The sequence below is a fragment of the Mesoplodon densirostris genome, chromosome 7, assembly GCF_025265405.1.
Source record: "Mesoplodon densirostris isolate mMesDen1 chromosome 7, mMesDen1 primary haplotype, whole genome shotgun sequence".
Classification (NCBI taxonomy): domain Eukaryota; kingdom Metazoa; phylum Chordata; class Mammalia; order Artiodactyla; family Ziphiidae; genus Mesoplodon; species Mesoplodon densirostris.
This window is the reverse complement of record NC_082667.1, coordinates 102955033-102964068: the sequence shown is the minus strand read 5'-3', so window position 1 is coordinate 102964068 and position 9036 is coordinate 102955033. Positions and strand designations below refer to the sequence as shown.

The 9036-nt window shown below is 37.9% G+C and overlaps 1 pseudogene; it reads right to left on the bottom strand.

The window, feature by feature from the left end:
• Nucleotides 1–1069: 1069 nt before the first annotated feature.
• LOC132494242 (non-histone chromosomal protein HMG-14-like) lies at nucleotides 1070–1376 on the bottom strand (annotated as a pseudogene).
• Nucleotides 1377–9036: the final 7660 nt, after the last annotated feature.

The window sequence follows — 9036 nt, the reverse complement described above, 5'->3', positions numbered from 1 at the left end:
TTGGCAGGTATTCTTAACCACTGCACCACAAGGGAAGTCCCTGTACACAATTCTTAACATACGTACCAAAAATCTAAAAAATCCTGTAGTTATGGTTCTTTTCTGAACAGTTATTGCAGTGAATTTCCAGCTTAAAATTTGGAGGCAAATTTTCCTTAACAGGATAGCAAGTACCAATATCTTCAAATATTGATATGCTGTTCCGTCATAAGTCCCACTAACTCACAATTTAATATCATATACTGTACATACTCAAATTGTCAATTGTTCACTGTACATTAACAAAGTTACTAGAACTGTACTACCGCGACCAAAGATGTTACAGAACACACAAAATTCTGACCAGGAGAGCCAAGATCAAGGAGTGAGTGGTTTGCTTTAGGAAAAATTCAACCAAAAACAATATGGGAAGAGAAGTAATTTAAAGTTGGGAGTGGGAGGGTGGGATGAATTGGGAGATTGGGATTGACATATATACATTACTGATACTATGCATAAAATAGATAGCTAATGAGAACCTACCGCACAGCACAGGGAACCCTACCCAGTGCTTCGTGGTGACCTAAATTAGAAGGAAATCCAAAAAAGAGGGGATGCATGAATATGTACAGCTGATTCACCTTGCCACACAGTATAAACAAATGCAACACTGTAAAGCAACCACACTCCAACAAAAATTAAAAAAAAAAAAAGTGTTCAAGACATTAAATGCACAACTTACTCCAAATGCCATTTAGTATGCTGTGTATTATAGTATATAAAAGCTACCCCCATCTGTGGAATGTTAAGCTGACATCAAAGACAATCAAAGCCTCCCATATTCAATATCCCACTATTTTCTGGTTGTACCAAAAATAAACGACCAGCAAATGATTTCACCTTTAAAAAAAAAAATTACCCTTAAAAAATTTTTAAGGGTAAAAAATTTGCGATGAGGGGGTATTCCCTCCTTTTAAAAAATGTTTCTAGAGCTACTAAAAAACGCATTTACAAAATAGTTGATAAAAATATTCCTCTGGATTGTGCAAGAAGAGAGACAGGGACCACTGATAGGACCAGGTGCGTGATATTAATCAGACTTGGCTTCTTTCTTTCCTGCTTCCTCAGAAGCTGGACTCTCCTCGTTTTTAGTTTCTCCATTTTCTGCAGGTACATCTTCTTTAGTCTCTTGGTTAGCCTCTTCAGCCTGTTTTCCCTTTGCTCCCCTTTTCCCTTTTGTTTGCACGTTTGTCTGAAGATTTATTCTTTCCTGCCACATTTTTGGGCTTCGTTTCCACTTTTGCAGGAGCCGGTTTAGCTGACAACCTCGCCGATCTCCTCTTGGGCTCCTCCTTCACCGCCCCCTCGGCAGAGTTGAGCTTCCTCTCGGGCACCATGGTGGCGGTGAAGCTGCCACTTGCCGCCGCCCTGCTGCATATCGGCGGCTGCCAGGCGACTAGGCGGAGAATGCCGGCGGGGACAAGAGCTGCTGAGGCCGAGGGGGTGGCCCGGCCCACCCGACTTGACAAAACCCGCCGGCCCAGACCTTGCACTTTCCTTCTTCTTCTCTCCGGTCATCTTTTATGTTGGTCAGATCATCATGGTCACACACAAGCGGTCACTGGTGTTATGACCTTTAGCATGAGAAGAGTCATTCAGGGGCAGTAAAAGTAAAAGTTAAAAATCACTTGCCACTTTCAGCAAAGGAAGAAAAATGTAGCTTAAAAAGACGTTTATGAAGTAAGCTAAGCTTTTAAAAATTTCTGTATGGTTCGGACTGGGATGGTGTAAATATACTGTACATCCGTGGGCAATTATAAATTAAACCTGAGCTGTGAAATATGACCTCTTTACCTACCTGATCATGAACAAACGTGAGAAAGAAAAACACTTAGATTTGAATTTCTTTTTTGATTCCTCTACATCTCACAGTTTGGCTGAATTGCTAATAAGGAGTGAAATGTCCAAAGAGGTTGCCTCAGAAAGGCAGAGAAGCAAAGAGTCTGTATGATCCACACTGAATAATTATGTCTCAAGGAATCAGATGTGCTATGTGCTGCCTAATTATAGGAAATGGCAAATTGAGAAAAATACTGTAGTCATGAAAAATCCCCATAAGATATCTGACAATGTCCCAGAAATCTGTTTCCATTCCAAATGCTGCCAGTTCTTAATGTGGGGGAAATGCGAGAAGGAAATCAAACTTTGAATCTCCTTGTAAGTCATGAAATCAAACCCAATGGACAAAAGGCTGCTCTCGCCTGGGTTATGACACCAGCTGTCTGGAGAGACTGTTCTAATTATCACTAGTCCTATTCGTTCCAAGGTTATTTTATTTATTTATTTATTTTGCTTAAACGTTACCATGTATGGACATGTTCCCTTGAAAACTGCAGTTAATGCATTTTCTTTCCCTAGGTACACAGCTGATATTAAGAAAGTAGGCTGTGTTGCCTGCTAGAATCAAAAGGTTAAGAGGGTATTGAGAATAGTGACAGAAATTTTAAATAACCTAAGGGAGTGTTTCGGAGTCGGAGGCACAAAGGTCCCTGATTAAGCACTGAATTAAGAGCATGCCCTAGACAATTACTACTTGAAGGAATAAGCAGAACATCTGCAGAATGGGGGTCACTGTAGCAGGTTAGCCCATGAGAGCTTCAATATCCAACGACTAAAAGCAGTTCTGAGATTGAGGACCAACGGTGTTTGCACAACAGAATCTTCTAGGGATTTTTTTTTAAAGTACTTGTGCTTAAACTTCACCCCAGATCAATTATATCATAGTTTTTGAAGTGGTACCCATATATTTTAAAAACTGTCTAATGTGCAGCCAAAGTCATGAACTATTGGATGAAAGTCTACGATAAAAAGATGAAATGATTTCTTAACTCTTTTTGAAATTCTGATGAAAGTCATAGATTATTCATCTTACCAGACCAAATTAACATAGGGAGATACTTGGTTAGATAGACAAAACTAGGATTCATGAATACCATGAAAGATCACTCATAGACCTTGTAGGAGCCAATGAGCTTCAGACTAATAACGACTGGTTAGAGTTCTAGCAAAGCTAGAGGCTCAGGTGGCATAATTTACCCATCAGCCAATGTGTTTATTGTTTATTTTCTTCATTAAACACATTGTCCTGGAAACCCTTGGAGTAGGGTTCAAAAATTACATTTAACGGATCTTTAAAGGGTTCACAACCTACTGTGGGACATAGGACATGCACACAAATACTTCACTACAAGGGAGTAAAAAGCACCCAGATGATTAGCACAGATTAGATCTGCTCCAGTAATTTAAAAGAACAAGCAAGTCCTTCCATCTGGGAAAATGAGGGAGAATTCCATCAAGAAGGCAGAATGATCATCTCAGAAGGGAAATGTCAAATGCACTGGAATTATAGAATTCCCTCACTGTTAAGACTCTTCCAGAAAGGCCTGCTGACTCAAAGTGGGAAAGAGATATGGCACAGTTAACACTTTATGCCTTTCAGACAAATCTAGTTTTGCATGATTATTTTTTATCATTTGCACATTCTTCCTCACCCTACCCCATCCCCAAATAAACAAAAATGCTTGATCATATGTCTAAGCATTTTTGAAATAAAGTGATAACTAGTATTGATGGACAGTTTTTATTTTTTGATCCTGAATCTATACCTCTTCAAGCAGAGCATGAATTTGAGAGCTCACCCATAGTATGGCACATCCATAGCAGATAGAACTACTGCCCCCATCTCTTCTAGTCTAACACTGTAGATATGAAGTCTTCACAGTACTTATAAATGTGGTTAATGTTTTTCACAAGTGTCCCTTAAAAAATGAAATAGTACTATCATTTTGTGCGTTTAAATGCATTTGCATTTCATTCAAGGGAAATGAATTTTCTCTTTTAATTTCATCTCAGTTCCACTTAAAGCCTAGCTCATTTTGTCATTGAACACTTTCTTAAGTGTTAGTTTTGCTAAATCACTCAGTGGGAATTTAAAATTTAGGTAAGATTTTTCAAGTTATGAATAAATTTGCATCTGCTGCTGATTCTCAAATCTATAGATTCCCTTCTCTTAATATTTTAACTTAATATTTAAGTTAATATTATTAATTAATTTATTTATTTTTGCTGTGTTGGGTCTTCGTTTCTGTGTGAGGGCTTTCTCTAGTTGTGGCAAGTGGGGGCCACTCTTCATCGCGGTGCATGGGCCTCTCACTATCGCGGCCTCTCTTGTTGCGGAGCACAGGCTCCAGACTCACAGGCTCAATAGTTGTGGCTCACGGGCCCAGTTGCTCCGCGGCATGTGGGATCCTCCCAGACCAGGGCTCGAACCCGTGTCCCCTGCATTAGCAGGCAGATTCTCAACCACCGCACCACCAGGGAATCCCCAATATTAATGCTTTGTATTTCTCAAGGTAAATTTTCATACATTATTTCACATGATTTTTGTAATAGCTCTACAAGGCAAATAAATCAAGTCTCATTATCTGTATTTTACAAACAGAATACCGATATTCAGACTTACCTGAATTAGATGTAGGTTTGCCACTGAATTAGAGTTAGAACCAGATCTTCTGTTTACTAGTCCAGTGCATTTTAAATGTATTGTTCTCTCTTTCCTTGCATCCATTTTGTTAAGGAAAATATGCAAATTTATCATTTCTCGACACTGAAAAAATATCTTATAATTTGGTTGCCATATATATTAGGAGATTCGAGCTGAATTCTAATGGTTCTAATTCCTACCATGTGGCAAGCACTGGGGCATGTGCTTACCAATATTATTTCTAATCTTCATCTTAATCTTCATTTTACAGAAGAAAAAATGAAGCGCACAGACACTAAGTAACTTGTTAAAGTCACATACCTGCTAAATTTCTACCCTTCTTGGTTCTCGCTCAGGTTAAGGCTGACTTGGCAAATCCATCTAGTCTAGCCTCTACTCTAGAACCCATGGCCAGATGTCTTACCAGATTCTCCCAAATATCCTCTAACAATATTATTACTGTTGTCATTGTCAAGACAAATACTTATTTACTGTTTATATCTAGAAAACACTTCCTTAGATACTAGAAACAGAAATATGAGTGCAGTGTTTGCCTTCTAGAAGTTTAGCATCCAATAAAGGGATATAGTGCAAACATAACAGCACAAAAAACAAACAATAGAACAACAGAGGGTCTCATTCCCCAGGTATAAGATAAAAGTTTCAAACTTTAGGCTGTAAATACCATCAAAATAGAAAGGGGATCAATGTAGACTAAGAAAATAGAATCTCTCAGAAAGGAGATAATATTTAACAAAAGATGGAATTCAGATAAGAGGAGAGAAATGAGAGGGAATTATATGTAGGAGCAATTCTAAAAAGATTAAAGAAGTCAAGAAATATAGTATGTTCAGTGGATTCTAAGATGATTCCTTTGGTTGATTTATCTGTTAGATTGGATATAGCTACAAGTAACTGAAACCTCAATTTACAGTGGCTTAAGCAAACAAGGGTTTGTTTTTCTTATACAACAAGATGTATAACCATTAGAAGGTGGTTGCTGGAACTGTTTCAGCTGCTCAATGATGCTGTCATTTAGCATGTTAGCTTTCATTGTTTATGTCTGCAGCATCATGGTCATGTGAAAGCTGCTGCCATTTGACATATCTGTACTTATTTGAGGCAGGAAAATTGTGGTGAGAGAGAACACAGCAGCATCTGCTCTTTTCCTCTGGGAGAGGCTGTGACATAGGGAACCAGATTGCTGTGTTTGATTTGGATCATAGAAACACATTACTGACCCAACTAAAGCCAGGGTTTCAATAGTAAGGAAAAAGGGGAAATTAACATTGAGTGGCTAAATAACAGTGTCAGTAGCACTTGATTATCAGTAATAGAAATGTACTCAGTTCCTTCAGTTAGTGGTTTTTTTTGCACAAAATCATGAAGCAGTAGAAAGCCCCCGGGTAACAGTCTCAACAGGGCATAGTTAGAGTTCCTAAGGAACTGGGGTGTTATAACGGGCACCTCAGCATCCTTTTCACATAGCAGCAGCTCTAGTGGTTGGGTTATCTTTTAGTTCCTCCAGTAATAGGTGATGATAGCTTCCTATTTATGAATTCCATCTATTTTCTCATCTCTGTCTCTTCTATTACTTCTGCTGTTTTTTCTCTATTACCATGTAAGTTTCTGTACTGAGTTCCAATCTGACTAGAGTTGCCAGATGAAATACAGGACACTCAGTGAAATTTGAATTTCTGATAAACAGCAACTATATTTTTGTATAAATATGGCCCATGCAAATTTGTGATGTACTTACACTAAACAATACTGTGTTATCTGTCTGAAATTCAAATTTAATTGGGAGTCCTATATTTTCTTTTGCTAAATCCAATAGTCCTAAAGAAGATCTATTTGGCTAATTACCAGTTAAGACTGTCTCTTGTGGAATACTTCTATCATTCCACCTGATAGACCTCTGTCTAGCACATAGATAGCAGCCTCTGGCTTAGAAATCTATCCTTAGCACAGTCATCTTAGATCACTATGGTAGGCTCATGTGGGCAATGCATGGAAACATATACTTAAGGAATTTCTTGATTCTTCAGCTCAGTCAAGCCAGTCTGTGGGAACAGAATTCCCAGAGTACTGAGTTTTGTTCAACAAAAAACATATTTCTACTCTATGCTGCTTCTTTTAGATAGAAGATATGCGGGTTCAGGTATGCTGGTTTCCCTCCATCTCTTTCACCTTTGTTTGTATCAGTCAAAGATTCCATAGCATCTTTTTTTCTAGGCACAAAGTCAGCTTATATTCCAGCAGGCATTTGTTGACCTCTACAATGGGTAGGGTGTGCATAGAATAAAATGTTTTCTTTTACATTATGCACATAATTCCCTCTAATTTCTCTCTATTTCTCTGAATTCTGTCTTTTGTTAAGTATTATCTCCTTTTTGAGAGATCCAACAATATCTTCTCTGTGCCAAGAATACATGGTAGATGCTGGACTGGACAAGTAGAAGAGTAAGACATAATCACTAAGTTCAAGGAACCCTAAAATCTACCCTAACTGATTTCAGCTTTATAATCTAATTACACAATCTTATTGTCTAATCTTGTCATTCTCCCTCCTGTTTCTTTTTTTCGCTTTGATCTAGAAGTACAGATTTATAAACTGTTGATCCTTAGGTTTCAAAAATATCTAATGTAAGAAGGCAGCATCTTTAGAAATCTCATTTCTGACTGGCCTTCCAGACTAGATCAGTGTTTTACTCATGTCCTTTTTAATGTTCATTTCTCTGCATCATCTCTCTTTTTGCTCCAGGACTGCTGATACCGATAATACTTCTACACCAAAAGCAAAAAACCTTAGCTCCCACAGAATTATAATCATAGTATCAAAGAATAATGGTGGGTGCTACAATGAGTTAAACTCATCCTATTCTCTGCCCAGTACGGAAGTTCCCTTTCAGTCTCTCAGACAGGATTGTTAAACCTCTGTGTCAACACCATATCATGTAGCCTATTAGGTTTGGAAATATTATCAAATTATAATAAATCATTTCTTATGGTGGGCTGATATTTTCCTTTTTCTAACAGTTATCTATTCATCCTCAGAATGTGTGCAATCTTTCTGTCTTATATAAGCCCTTCTTACATTAAAGATGCTCATCAAGCTCCTTGATCAGGACTCCTCCATTTCCTCCCTTTCTTTGACTTTTCCTTATGTCAAAATGTCCAGATTCTACCCCATCCTGGTCACCCTTCTTCAAAATGACCTTCAATATTATTTATTGAGCCCCCAAATGTAGAATACAAGAAAGTGTATCACTACATACTCTGCCGCAGGAGTGTCACCTTTTAATTACATCTCTTACAATTGGTTATAATGAAGAAAGTAATGAGTCTAATTTTTCTTATGTGTTAGCATGATATAGAGGAGAGAAAATGGCTTCTAGAGCTCGTCTGATCTGTGGTAGTATTTGAACTCTATTTTTTTGAGACCATGTACACATTTCTTTACCACTTATAACTTCAGTTTCCTCTTCTGTAAAATGGAAGTAATAAAACCTATCTCCTATGAGAATAAAGAAAAATATGTTAAGTGCCTTGAAAAACACTAAATATTTGGGGCTTTGTAAATCATTCTTGCTTCCTCCACTTGGGGACCACAGAATAAAATGGCATACCCATAGAACATCATGGGAAAAAACAAAAACAAAAAAACTTGTTTTTCCTATATTTCTGATCTTGATGGGAAAGTTCACGGTTAAGGATTTTCTGCTCATTCTGCTGATTTTTGGAGCCTTAAAAGGCAGGTTTATGGGTCTAGTAGTCCCCTATGATTGTTGTCCCCACTTCTTATTCATGACCATTAATGTAATGTGCCCTATTTGGCCTGGGCTGCAGCTATTTTCCAGTCCTGCAGAAAATCACAGAAGGAATTATTTTCTGTAGCTCATTTCTTTACTTCCCCCCACATGATTGGTTTCAGCAGGCATTAGCCACAAGGAAGAAGGATGATTGTCATTTCCCCTCTCATTTGAGGAAGCAGTATATGTTGCTTCCATGAGAATTGGTCACTACAGGTAATAGAGGCAGCATACCAGTAACTAAACAGTAATGGGATGACAGCCTCAGCTTTTTAAATGACTGTGAGAGCCACCCTGGTTATTTTCTTAAAGGAGGTGAGGTGTAAATATTCGAGCACATGTTTTGCATATCTGTGCTGAATCCAATCCATTTTTAAACTCAAACCATTTCTTTTTATTTTTTTTTTAAATTGGGCCTGAGGGCAAAAAATCAGGACCTGGTGAGGAAGATTTTATTTTTAATTAATTAATTATTTATTTTTTGGCTGCATTGGGTCTTCATTGCTGCGTGCGAGCTTTCTCTAGTTGTGGCGAGCAGGGGCTTCTCATTGCATTGGCTTCTCATGTTGCGGAGCACAGGCTTTAGGCTCATGGGCTTCAGTATTTGTGGTCAAGCCATTTCTTATTGTATATTTTAGTGAATCAAAGTCTCATTTTTTCCCCAGAGATAACATATCTTTAAACAATTGTGCATTATATAAA